This window comes from Arachis ipaensis, chromosome B2 (assembly GCF_059453495.1).
Source record: "Arachis ipaensis isolate K30076 ecotype BB chromosome B2, ASM5945349v1, whole genome shotgun sequence".
Taxonomy (NCBI): Eukaryota; Viridiplantae; Streptophyta; class Magnoliopsida; order Fabales; family Fabaceae; genus Arachis; species Arachis ipaensis.
The window spans coordinates 28004863-28019349 of NC_142437.1; the positions used below are offsets into that span (position 1 = coordinate 28004863).

Genomic DNA, 14487 nt, shown 5'->3' on the forward strand with positions numbered 1-14487 from the left:
AACACTAACTAACTAAAGGTGAGTGTGATGGGTGGTGAAGTATAGTGGTGAGTGGTGGTTGAAGAAGGAAAAGAAAGGAGGAGAGGGAAAAAGAAGAAAAGAAGCAGAAAAAAGAGAAGAAAAGAAAATATGTGAAACAGGGGAAGGGTCCATGCGTACGCGTCAGGGACGCGTGCGCATGATGCGTGCGAAAATGAGGGACGTGAACGCGTGAAAGGGAGAAAATGCAAGGTGATGCATACGCGTGAGGGACGCGTACGCGTCGATGGGAAAAATGAAAAGGGTTGTGCGTTCGCACTATGTGTGCCAATGCCGCGAACAGAGGCCTTGCATTGATGTGTGCCCACGCACAGAAAGGCAAAATTTTTTTTAAAAGAAAATGAAACGTCAAAATTTAACGCATGATTAGCCATCTGTGCGTACGCACACAGGTCCGTGTGCACGCACGAGAGGCAAAAAGAGGAAGACGCGGACGCACAAAGTGTGCGAGCGCTCCAAACAGTGGCTGTGCAAAGGGGTGTGCGTACGCACCGGTGTGTGCGTGCGCACAAGTGCTGAAATTGGGTTCGGTGTGCGTGCGCACATGCTCTGTTTTTTTTTATTTTTAAAACTCTAAGGCACCAAACTTGAGCTCAACAAAACGGTTCCAACCCCAAAACATCCAACATTGCACAACTACATTATTCAAACTAAAAATTTAACCTAACCGAGCTTGAAATTAAACTAAACATAAGCTATCTATAAGAAACAAAATGCAAGGAATGAAAGCTGTATACAAGAGAGGGCTAGAAAGGTGTTACCATGGTGGGGTATCTCCCACCTAGTACTTTTATTTATTGTCTTTAAGTTAGACAATTGGGAGAGCCCTTGCTATGGTGGCTTGTGCTTGACTTCCCCACCAATTACTTGAATTTCCAATGTCCTCTGGGATCCTAATCCTAACCAGTAACAAAGACAACTAAAAAGCAAGCTATTTACATATTAACATATTTACAATAGCCAAAAATAAGCAAGCAACATATGCACAATCAACCAAAAATAAGCTATTCACAATATTCACAATATGCACAATAGCCAACAATATAACACCATTGCAACTTCCCCGGCAACGGCGCTAAAAATTTGACGAGGGCCCAAACCGGGTTAGGAATTTTTCTCTCAAAATTAGAATTGGCGCTGCAAGTATAGTTTCCAACCCAACAATTGGCCAACAATCAAATTTAAATCAAAAGATTATCACAATTTAAAACAAATATTATAAACCAGGAGTTTTTAAGTCCCGAGTCGTCTTCCCTAGGAGTTGCAAATGAAGTGCTAAGATTATTGGCTATGGGGAAAATGGGGTGGCAAGAGAAGCAAGAAATGTAAATAGTAAGAAAGTAACTTAACATGCAAGAAATTCAATGAAAGCAATTAAATTCAAAGACAATTAATCAAAGAAAAGGGAAATTCAAATGCTAAAACCTCTTGGCATGGATTGAGAGTTAAGGTTACCTATCCTAGTCATTGACCACAAACACATGATGATTATGAAGAGTTGATCCTACTTAGTCAATCCTACATCGAGGATAAGTCAAATAGGTATAGTTGATCCCGATCCATAAGTCCTAGTCAACACTATTAATGGGAGACTTAGAATCAATGGAAATTAAATCAACTAACTACTCTAATATATCAAACAAGAATGGACATCAATGACTCAAGGAGCACCAAAGTCCTCAATTCCAAGCCAAGAGTGAAGAAAAACTATGTAAAAACTAAGCCAAGCATTTTATCAAACACTTGTGTGTATGAGAATAAAATAATATTAAATTGCATTAAAAATAAAATCTAACCACCAAAAGCAAGAAAATAATAATAACAACTAAAGGAAGCATTGAATGAACATAAACATAAATTGCATTAATAGAAATTAAAGAAGTACAAGAGTGTTCATAAAATAAAAAGTGACATAAAAGAGAAATTAAGAAGAACTAAGATAACTAAGACAATAAAGCATGGAAACATAAATGAAACTACATTAAAACAAGAATTAAAGACTGAAATTAAAGAGAAATTAACTAAACCTAACCTAATTCTAAAGAGATGAGGGAGCTTCTCTCTCTAGAAAACTAAGACAAGAACATAGAAAAGCTAAACCTAATTGCCCCCTTGCTTCCACTTGAATTGGGGTTGAAATAGCTTCATAAATGAGTTGGATTGGGTGTTGGAGGCCCAAAATTCGCTCCCAGCGATTTGCAATTAATGAGCTCATGTGACATGGGTCACGCGTATGCATGGGTCACGCGTACGCGTCACCTGGCAAAATTCACTTCCACGCGTGCGCGTGGATCACGCGTACGCATCGCCGAGCTCGCACTTGTGCGCATGCACGCGTAGCTTATACGCATGCACGGATGCTGGAACTTCCAAACTCCATTTCTTCATGGTTTCTTCCCTTTTGCATGCTCTTTTTCTCACTTCTTCAACCCATACTTGCCTTGGAAACCTAAAATCACTTAACAAACACATCAAGGCATCAAATGGGATTAAAGTGAATAAAATTTAGCAATTAAAAGGCCTAAAAAACATGTTTTTACTTTCAAGCACATTTTAAGAAGAAATCATGAAACTATGCTATTTCAATGGATAAGTGCAAGAAAGTTGATGAAATCTACCCAAATAGAGTAAATAAATATCATAAAATGTGGATTCATCACTCTCTATACTCTAACATAGATATTCCCACTTTTCTTTGTCTCTTGTCTGTGTATGTAGGAACAGGAAGAATGCACTATAGATCTAGAGGGAGAGGCACAACCCAGAAGAACTTTTGAATCTTATACAGCTCCCACTCTGACTTCTATGGAAGAAGTATTAGTATGCCTCCTATTGGAGTAGCTCATTTTGAGCTCAACCCAGAGTTGATCTTTTTAGTGCAGCAAAACTGCCAGTTTCAGAGACTTCCACAAGAGGAGCCCGCAGAATTCCTTATTGGATTCTTGTAGATAGCTGACACAGTAAGAACTAGCGGAGTAGACTAGGATGTCTACAGGTTGTTGCTCTTTCCATTTGCTGTGAAAGGCCAAGCAAAGAGGTGATTGGATAATCAACCCAAATCAAGCTTGAAAACATGGAGTCAGCTGGTGGATAAGTTCTTGAAAATCAATACTTTCTACCAAAGAAACTAACCCATTTAAGACTAGACATTCAAGGCTTCAAACAAGAAGTTAATGAGTCTCTTTACGATGCTTGGAGGAAATACAGGATGATGCTACGGAAATGCCCTACTGAGATATTTTCAGAATGGGTAAAGTTAAACATCTTTTATTACGGACTCAGATATGGCTAAGATATCCTTAGACCATTCTACTGGTAGTTCAATCCACATGAGAAAGACAATTGAGGAAGCTCAAGAACTCATTGAGGCAGTTGCCATCAATAAGCATCTATACTTATTTAGTGAGACTTCAATGAAGGGAGAGGTCAAGACAGTGTCCACTGAATCAGACCCTCCTAAGCAAAGTGAGTCGTTAACTTTGTCTGAACAGATAAGAGAAGAGTGTCAAGCTATCCGATTAGGGAGTACCCTGAACACCCAGCCTCAGAATAGTAAGAGGCAGGGGGAGGAAGAAATCGCAGAAGATGAACAAGCTACAGCCCAGGGTACCATCAGGGGCGTTGAATGCCCAGAAAGGGGCAGCTCAAGACAGATACAGGGAGACCAGACACGTGTAAGTGTTGGGAACACCTCTCCTAAGCAAGTTGGTAGCCCTTCTTTAGGCACTATGGACACTCAACCTGCACCACTCATGGCCCTTGAGCACAAGGCCAAGTTACCATACCCTCAAAGACTCCAGAAAGCAGAAAGGATAGGCGATTTGCTAAATTCTTAGAAGCTTTTAAGAAGCTGGAGATCAAAATCTCTTTGCAGAGGCTCTTAAACAAATGCCTTCATATGCTAAGTTCATGAAGGAAATATTGAATAACAAGAGAGATTAGAGGGAAATAGAGACAAGGGTGTTTACTTAGGAGTGCAGTGCAACCATTTAGAGGAACTGGTGCACGAAATTGTGATCTCCAGGCTCGAACAAATCCTGGTAATGGCTCCAAAGCTTGGTGCTTTGATCTTAATTCATAATTGTCACAACTTCGATACAACTAACCAGCAAGTGCACTGGGTCGTCCAAGTAATACCTTACGTGAGTAAGGGTCGAATCCCACGGAGATTGTTGGTATGAAGCAAGCTATGGTCACCTTGTAAATCTCAGTCAGGCAGATATAAAGTGATAATGGTGTTTTCAAATATTATATAATAAAATAGGGATAGAGATACTTATGTAATTCATTGGTAGGAATTTCAGATAAGCGAATGGAGATGCTTTTCGTTCCTCTGAACCTCTGCTTTCCTGCTATCTTCATCCAATCAGTCTTACTCCTTTCCATGGCTGGCTTTATGTGATACATCACCACTGTCAATGGCTACTTTCGGTCATCTCTCGGGAAAATAATCCAATGCCCTGTCACGGCACGGCTAATCGTCTGGAGGCATCACCCTTGCCAATGGCTTCATCTTATCCTCTCAGTGAATAATATGCTCACGCACCCTGTCACGGCACGGCTATTCATCTGTCGGTTCTCGATCATGCTGGAATAGGATTTACTATCCTTTTGCGTCTGTCACTAACGCCCTGCAATCGCGAGTTAGGAGCTCGTCACAGTCATTCAATCATTGAATCCTACTCGGAATACCACAGACAAGGTTTAGACTTTCCGGATTCTCTTGAATGCCGCCATCATTCTAGCGTACGCCACGAAGATTCTGGTTAGGAGATCTAAGAGATACTCATTCAGTCGAAGGTAGAACGGAAGTGGTTGTCAGGCACGCGTTCATAGGGAATGATGATGATTGTCACGTTCATCACATTCAGGTTGAAGTGCGAATGAATATCTTAGAAGTGAAATAAGATGAATTGAATAGAAAACAGTAGTACTTTGCATTAATCTTTGAGGAACAGCAGAGCTCCACACCTTAATCTATGGAGTGTAGAAACTCTACCGTATGAAAATACATAAGTGAAGGTCTAGGCATGGCCGAGATGGCCAGCCCCCAAAACGTGATCACAGGATCAAAATACAATCCAGGATGTCTAATACAATAGTAAGAGGTCCTATTTATAATAAACTAGCTACTAGGGTTTACATGAGTAAGTATTTGATGTATAAATCCACTTCCGGGGCCCACTTGGTGTGTGTTTGGGCTGAGCTTAAGTGTTGCACGTGCAGAGGCCATTTGTGGAGTTGAACGCCAGTATTTGTGCCAGTTTGGGCGTTCAACTCTGGTTTTGGATCCTTTTCTGGCGCTGGACGCCAGATTTGGGCAGAAGGCTGGCGTTGAACGCCAGTTTACGTCGTCTATTCTTAGTCAAAGTATGGACTATTATATATTACTGGAAAGCCCTGGATGTCTACTTTCCAAAGCAATTGGAAGCGCGCCATTTCGAGTTCTGTAGCTCCAGAAAATCCACTTTGAGTGCAGGGAGGTCAGAATCCAACAGCATCAGCAGTCCTTTTTCAACCTCCGAATCTGATTTCTGCTCAAGTTCCTCAATTTCAGCCAGAAAATACCTGAAATCACAGAAAAACACACAAACTCATAGTAAAGTCCAGAAATGTGAATTTAACATAAAAACTAATGAAAACATCCCTAAAAGTAGCTGAATCCTACTAAAAACATACTAAAAACAATGCCAGAAAGCGTATAAATTATCCGCTCATCACAACACCAAACTTAAATTGTTGCTTGTCCCCAAGCAACTGAAAATCAAACAGGATAAAAAGAAGAGAATATACTATAAATTCCAAACTATCAATGAAACAGAGCTTTAATCATATGAGCGGGACTTATAGCTTTTTGCCTCTTAAATAGTTTTGGCATCTCACTTTATCCATTGAGGTTCAGAATGATTGGCATCTATAGGAACTCAGATTTCGAATAGTGTTATTGACTCTCCTAGTTCAGTATGATGATTCTTGAACACAGCTTCTTTATGAGTCTTGGCCGTGGCCCTAAGCACTTTGTTTTCCAGTATTACCACCGGATACATAAATGCCACAGACACATAATTGGGTGAACCTTTTCAGATTGTGACTCAGCTTTGCTAAAGTCACCAATTAGAGGTGTCCAGGGTTCTTAAGCACACTCTTTTTTTGTTTTGGACCTTGACTTTAACCGCTCAGTCTCAAGTTTTCACTTGACACCTACACGCCACAAGCACATGGTTAGGGACAACTTGGTTTAGCCGCTTAGACCAGGATTTTATTCCTTTAGGCCCTCCTATCCACTGATGCTCAAAGCCTTGGGATCCTTTTTATTTCCCTTGCCTTTTGGTTTTAAGGGTTATTGGCTTTTTCTACTTGCTTTTTCTTTTTCTTTCTATTTTTTTTTCGCCTATTTTTTTCTTCTTTTTTTTTTCTTTTTTTCTGCATGCTTTGTTCTTTGCTGCTTTTTCTTGCTTTAAGAATCATTTTTATGATTTTTCAGATTATCAAATAACATGTCTCCTAGTCATCATTCTTTCAAGAGCCAACATATTTAACATTCTTAAACAACAACTTTAAAAGACATATGCACTGTTCAAGCATTCATTCAGAAAATAAGAAGCATTGTCACCACATCAATATAATTAAGCTAAGTTCAAGGATAAATTCAAAACTCATGTACTTCTTGTTCTTTTGAATTAAAACATTTTTCATTTAAGAGAGGTGATGGATTCATAGGACATTCATATCTTTAAGACAAAGTTACTAACTACTAATGATCATGTAATGAAGACACAAACATAGATAAGCACATAACATAGAAAACGAAAAATAGAAGAAAGAAGAACAAGGAATGAATCCACCTTAGTGATGGTGGCGTTTCCTTCTTGAGGAACCAATGATGTCCTTGAGCTCTTCTATGTCTCTTCCTTGTCTTTGTTGCTCCTCCCTCATTGCTTTTTGATCTTCTCTTATTTCATGAAGCATGATGGAGTGCTCTTGATGTTCCACCCTTAGTTGTCCCATATGGGAATTCAATTCTTCTAGGGAGGTGTTGACTTGCTCCCAGTAGTTTTATGGAGGAAAGTGCATTTGAGGCATCTCCGGGATCTCATGGTGATGAGCTTCCTGCGCCTCTTGAGCTCCATGACTGGGCTCTCTTGCTTGCTCCATCTTCTTCTTAGTGATGGGCTTGTCCTCTTGGATGAGGATATCTCCTTCTATGAAAGCTCCAGCTGAGTAACATAGATGGCAAATGAGGTGAGGGAAGGCCAACCTTGCCATAGCGGAGGACTTGTCAGCCACCTTGTAGAGTTCTTGAGGTATAATCTCATGAACTTCCACCTCTTCTCCAATCATGATGCTATGGATCATGATGGCCCGGTCTATAGTAACTTCAGACCGGTTGCTAGTGGGAATGATTGAGCATTGAATAAACTCCAACCATCCTCTAGCTATAGGCTTGAGGTCCAATCTTCTTAGTTAAACCGGCTTGCCTTTGGAGTCAATCTTCCATTGAGCTCCTTCTACACATATGTCCATAAGGACTTGGTCCAACCTTTGATCAAAGTTGACTCTCCTTGTGTAGGGGCGTGCGTTCTCTTCCATGTATGGCAAGTTGAACGCCAACCTCACATTCTCCGGACTAAAATCTAAGTATTTCCCCCGAACCATTGTAACATAGTTCTTTGGATCCGGGTTCTTACTTTGATCATGGTTCTTGGTGATCCATGCATTGGCATAGAACTCTTGAACCATTAAGATGCCGACTTGTTGGATGGGGTTTGTTAGAACTTCCCAACCTCTTCTTTGAATTTCATGTCGGATCTCCGGATACTCATTTCTTTTGAGTTTAAAAGGGACCTCAGGGATCACCTTCTTCTTGGCCACAACATCATAGAAGTGGTCTTGATGGGCTTTGGAGATGAATCTTTCCATCTCCCATGACTCGGATGTGGAAGCTTTTGTCTTCCCTTTCCCACTTCTAGAGGATTCTCCGGTCTTAGGTGCCATCAATGGTAATGGAAAAACAAGAAAGCTATGCTTTTACCACACCAAACTTAGAATATTGCTCGCCCTCGAGCAATAAACAAAAGAATAGATGAAGAAGAAGAAGAAATGGAGGAGAGGGAGAGAGGGGAGTGTTTCGGCCAAGAAGGGTGTAGAGGGGTATGTTGTGTGAATTTGATGAAGAATGGAGGGCTTTATATAGGGAAGGGAGGGGGGTTAAGGTTCGGCCATATGGGTGGGTTTGGGTGGGAAGTTGGTTTTGAATTTTGAAGGTAGGTGGAGTTTATGAGGTAGGTTTATGGGGAAGAGTGGATGGATGTGAGTGGTGAAGGTTTAGTGGGGAAGAGAGATTGAGGTGATTGGTGAGGGGTTTTTAGGGAAGAGTGTTTGTGGGGTTGTGTGAAAGAGAGTGGTGAGAAGAAGTGAGTGGAGGTAGGTGGGGATCCTGTGGGGTCCACAGATCCTGAGTGGATCCTGTGGGGTCCACAGATCCTGAGGTGTCAAGGCATTTACATCCCTGCACCCATTAGGCATGTAAAAATGCCTTTGTGCCCAACTCTGGGCGTTCAGCGCCAGGTTGGTGGCCATTTTGGGCGTTCAACGCCCATTTGTGTGCCATTTCTGGCGTTGAACGCTAGAACCATGCCTGTTCTGGCGTTCAGCGCCCAGAAGCTGCCCATTTTGGGCGTTCAGCGCCAGAACCATGCTCTGTTCTGGCGCTGAACGGCAGACAGATGCTCCTCCAGGGTGTGATTTTTCTTCTGCTGTTTTTGATTCCGTTTTCAATTTTTATATTTATTTTGTGACTCCACATGATCATGAACCTAAGAAAACATGAAAAACAATAAAATTAAAGATTAGATAAACATTGGGTTGCCTCCCAACAAGCGCTTCTTTAATGTCAATAGCTTGACAGTGGGCTCTCATGGAGCCTCACAGATGTGCAGAGCTTTGTTGAGACTCTCCAACACCAAACTTAGAGTTTGGATATGGGAGTTCAACACCAAACTTAGAGTTTGGATATGGGAGTTCAACACCAAACTTAGAGTTTGGTTGTGGCCTCCCAACACCAAACTTAGAGTTTGACTGTGGGGGCTCTGGTTGACTCTACTTGGAGAGAAGCTTTTTCTGCTTCCTCTCCATAGTTGTAGAGGGAGATCCTTGAGTTTTGAATACAAGGGAGTTCTCATTCCATTGAAGGACTATTTCACCTCTGTCAACATCAATCACAGCTCTTGCTGTGGCCAGGAAAGGTCTTCCTAGGATGATGGATTCATCCTCTTCCTTTCCAGTATCCAGGACTATGAAATCAGTAAGTATGTAAAGGCCCTCAACCTTTACTAATACATCTTCTATTTGTCCATAAGCCTGTTTTCTTGAGCTGTCTGCCATCTCTAGTGAGATTTTAGCAGCTTGCACCCCATAGATTCCCAGTTTCTCTATTACAGAGAAGGGCATGAGGTTTATTCCTGAACCAAGGTCACACAGAGCCTTAAAGATCATGGTGCCTATGGTAAAAGGTATTATGAACTTTCCAGGATCCTGTCTCTTCTGAGGCAATGTCAGTTGATCCAGATCACTTAGTTCATTGATGAACAAGGGAGGTTCAACTTCCCAAGTATCAATGCCAAATAATTTGGCATTCAGCTTCATGATTGCACCAAGAAACCTGGCAGTTTGCTCTTCAGTAACATCCTCATTCTCTTCAGAAGAGGAATACTCATCAGAGCTCATGAAGGGTATAAGGAGGTTCAATGGAATCTCTATGGTCTCTAGATGAGCCTCAGAGTCCTTTGGTTCCTCAGAGGGAGGCTCCTTATTGATCACTGGACGTCCCAGGAGGTCTTCCTCCTTGGGATTCACGTCCTCTCCTCTCCTCACAGGTTCGGCCATGGCGCTTATGTCAATGGCCTTGCACTCTCCTTTTGGGTTCTCTTCTGTATTGCTTGGGAGAGTACTAGGAGGGATTTCAGTGATCCTTTTACTCAGCTGGCCCACTTGTGCTTCCAGATTTCTAATGGAAGACCTTGTTTCATTCATGAAACTTACAGTGGCCTTAGATAGATCAGAGACTAGATTTGCTAAATTAGAAGCATTTTGTTCAGAGTTCTCTGTCTGTTGCTGAGTGGATGATGGAAAAGGCTTGTTATTGCTAAACCTGTTTCTTCCACCATTATTAAAGCCTTGTTGGGGCTTTTGATCCTTCCATGAGAAATTTGGATGATTTCTCCATGTTGAGTTATAGGTGTTTCCATAAGGTTCACCTAAGTAATTTACCTCTGCTATTGCAGGGTTCTCAGGATCATAAGCTTCTTCTTCAGAAGATGCCTCTTGAGTACTGTTGGATGCAGCTTGCATTCCATGCAGACTCTGAGAAATCATATTGACTTGCTGAGTCAATATTTTGTTCTGAGCCAATATGGCATTCAGAGTATCAACCTCAAGAACTCCCTTCTTCATAGGCGTCCCATTACTCACAGGATTCCTTTCAGAAGTGTACATGAACTGGTTATTAGCAACCATGTCAATGAGTTCTTGAGCTTCTGCAGGCGTTTTCTTTAGGTGAATGGATCCACCTGCAGAGGTATCCAATGACATCTTTGATAACTCAGATAAACCATCATAGAATATATCCAGGATGGTCTATTCTGAAAGCATGTCAGAAGGACACTTTTTGGTCAATTGTTTGTATCTTTCCCAAGCTTCATAGAGGGATTCACCTTCTTTCTGTCTGAAGGTTTGAACATCAGCTCTAAGCTTGCTCAACTTTTGAGGAGGAAAGTACTTGGCTAAGAAAGACGTGACCAGCTTATCCCAAGAGTTCAGGCTGTCTTTGGGTTGAGAATCCAACCATAATCTAGCTCTGTCTCTTACAGCAAAAGGGAAAAGCATGAGCCTGTAGACTTCAGGATCTACTCCATTAGTCTTAACAGTATCACATATCTGCAAGAATTCAGTTAAGAACTGAAAAGGATCTTCAGATGGAAGTCCATGAAACTTGCAGTTCTGCTGCATCAGAGAAACTAATTGAGGTTTCAGCTCAAAGTTGTTTGCTCCAATGGCAGGAATGGAGATGCTTCTTCCATGTAAATTGGAATTTGGTGCAGTAAAGTCACCAAGCATTCTCCTTGCATTGTTGTTGGGTTCGGCTGCCATCTCCTTTACTTGTTCGAAATTTTCAATCAAGTTGTCTCTGGATTATTGTAATTTAGCTTCTCTTATTTTTCTCTTCAGAGTCCTTTCAGGTTCTGGATCAGCTTCAACAAGAATGCCTTTTTCTCTGTCCCTGCTCATAAGAAAGAGGAGAGAAAAAGAAAAGAAGAGGAATCCTCTATGTCACAGTAAAGAGGATCCTTATTGTTAGTAGAAGAAAAGAAGAAGAAATTCGAACACAGATAGAAGAGGGGGTTCGAATTTGGTGATGATGTGAGGAAGAGATGTTAGTTAATGAATGAATAAATAGAATAGGATGAGAGAGAGGGAGGGAATTTTCGAAAATTATTTTTGAAAAGGAGTTAGTGATTTTTGAAAATAGTTTTTGAAAAATATTTAGTTTTTTTCGAAAATTTTTTGAAATCAAAAATAAAAATAAAAATAATTAGTTAATTAAAAAGAAATTTTTGAAAAAGGGGGAGATATTTTCGAAAATTAGAAAGGGAGAATTAGTTAGGTGGTTTTGAAAAAGTTAAGAAACAAACAAAAAGTTAGTTAGTTAGTTGAAACAAATTTTGAAAACTAATTTTGAAAAGATAAGTAGTTAGGAGGTTAGGAAAGATATTTTGAAAAGATATTTTTTTTTTGAAAAAGATAAGATAAGAAGATATTTTTGAAAAGATATGATAGAAATTAGTTTTGAAAAAAAGATTTGATTTTTAAATTCACAATTAATGACTTGATTCACAAGAAATCACAAGATATGATTCTAGAACTCAAAGTTTGAATCTTTCTTAACAAGTAAGTAACAAACTTCAAATTTTTGAATCAAAACATTAATTGGTTATGTTATTTTCGAAAATTATGATATAAAATAAGAAAAAGATTTTTGAAAAATTATTTTTGGAATTTTCGAAAATAACCAAGAATTTTGAAAAAGATTTGATTTTTGAAAAAGATTTTGAAAAAGATAAGATTTTCAAATTGAAAATTTGATTTGACTCATAAGAAACAACTTGATTTTAAAAATTTTTGAAAAAGTCAACTCAAATTTTCGAATTTGATGAGAGAAAAAGGGAAAGATATTTTTTTTATTTTTGAAATTTTTATGAAAAACATGAAAATTATGCAATGCATGAAATTTTTAGATCAAAACAATGAATGCATGCAAGAATGCTATGAATGTCAAGATTAACACCAAGAACACTATGAATGTCAAGATGAACATCATAGACACAATTTTGAAAAATTTTTAATGCAAAGAAAACATGCAAGACACCAAACTTAGAATTCTTTAATGCTTACGCACTAAGAATTCAAGAATGCATATGATAAACATGAAAAGAAACAAAACAAAAAATCATCAAGATCAAACAAGAAGACTTACCAAGAACAACTTGAAGATCATGAAGAACACTATGAATGCATGATATTTTCGAAAAAAATGCAAGATGCATATGCAAGTGATACCAAACTTATGATATGACTCAAGACGTAAACAAGAAACACAAAAATATTTTTGATTTTTATGATTTTCTATTTTTTTTTTTTGAATTTTCGAAAATTGATTGAAAAAGGAAAATAAGGATTCCAAAATTTTTAATATGAATTCCAGGAATCTTGCATTCTTAGTCTAAAGCTTCAGTCCAGGAATTAGACATGGCTCACTAGCCAGCCAAGCTTTCAATGAAAGCTCCGGTCCAAAACACTAGACATGGCCAATGGCCAGCCAAGCTTCAGCATGTAATTTAGATATGACATGCCTGACATACTCATTCCCAAAGGAATAGACATGGCTTTACAGCCAGCCAGGCTTCACATGCTTCATGAAACACTAGAATTCATTCTTAAAAATTTTGAATCAAATTTTTGAAAACATTTTTTTTTTTCGAAAACAGATGAGAGATTTTTGAAAATATTTTTGAAAAATTTTTGAAAAGAAAACAAAAAGAAAATTACCTAATCTGAGCAACAAGATGAACCGTCAGTTGTCCAAACTCAAACAATCCCCGGCAACGGCGCCAAAAACTTGGTGTTGTTGCCGGGATTGGGATCTCAGACGATTCTTGGCGCCAAACAGGAACAATTAATTCCCCGGCAACGGCGCCAAAAACTTGGTGCACGAAATTGTGATCTCCAGGCTCGAACAAATCCTGGTAATGGCTCCAAAGCTTGGTGCTTTGATCTTAATTCATAATTGTCACAACTTCGATACAACTAACCAGCAAGTGCACTGGGTCGTCCAAGTAATACCTTACGTGAGTAAGGGTCGAATCCCACGGAGATTGTTGGTATGAAGCAAGCTATGGTCACCTTGTAAATCTCAGTCAGGCAGATATAAAGTGATAATGGTGTTTTCGAATATTATATAATAAAATAGGGATAGAGATACTTATGTAATTCATTGGTAGAAATTTCAGATAAGCGAATGGAGATGCTTTTCGTTCCTCTGAACCTCTGCTTTCCTGCTATCTTCATCCAATCAGTCTTACTCCTTTCCATGGCTGGCTTTATGTGATACATCACCACTGTCAATGGCTACTTTCGGTCATCTCTCGAGAAAATGATCCAATGCCCTGTCACGGCACGGCTAATCGTCTGGAGGCATCACCCTTGCCAATGGCTTCATCTTATCCTCTCAGTGAATAATATGCTCACGCACCCTGTCACGGCACGGCTATTCATCTGTCGGTTCTCGATCATGCTGGAATAGGATTTACTATCCTTTTGCGTCTGTCACTAACGCCCTGCAATCGCGAGTTAGGAGCTCGTCACAGTCATTCAATCATTGAATCCTACTCGGAATACCACAGACAAGGTTTAGACTTTCCGGATTCTCTTGAATGCCGCCATCATTCTAGCGTACGCCACGAAGATTCTGGTTAGGAGATCTAAGAGATACTCATTCAGTCGAAGGTAGAACGGAAGTGGTTGTCAGGCACGCGTTCATAGGGAATGATGATGATTGTCACGTTCATCACATTCAGGTTGAAGTGCGAATGAATATCTTAGAAGTGAAATAAGATGAATTGAATAGAAAACAGTAGTACTTTGCATTAATCTTTGAGGAACAGCAGAGCTCCACACCTTAATCTATGGAGTGTAGAAACTCTACCGTATGAAAATACATAAGTGAAGGTCCAGGCATGGCCGAGATGGCCAGCCCCCAAAACGTGATCACAGGATCAAAATACAATCCAGGATGTCTAATACAATAGTAAGAGGTCCTATTTATAATAAACTAGCTACTAGGGTTTACATGAGTAAGTATTTGATGTATAAATCCACTTCCGGGGCCCACTT

The 14487-nt window shown here is 39.7% G+C and overlaps 1 non-coding gene across 1 annotated transcript; it reads left to right on the top strand.

The window, feature by feature from the left end:
* The first annotated feature begins 10683 nt into the window (after positions 1-10683).
* On the top strand, positions 10684-10791 carry LOC148573410 (small nucleolar RNA R71). Its single transcript, XR_015905549.1, has one exon. It is a non-coding gene; the product is annotated as a small nucleolar RNA R71 (small nucleolar RNA).
* Positions 10792-14487: the final 3696 nt, after the last annotated feature.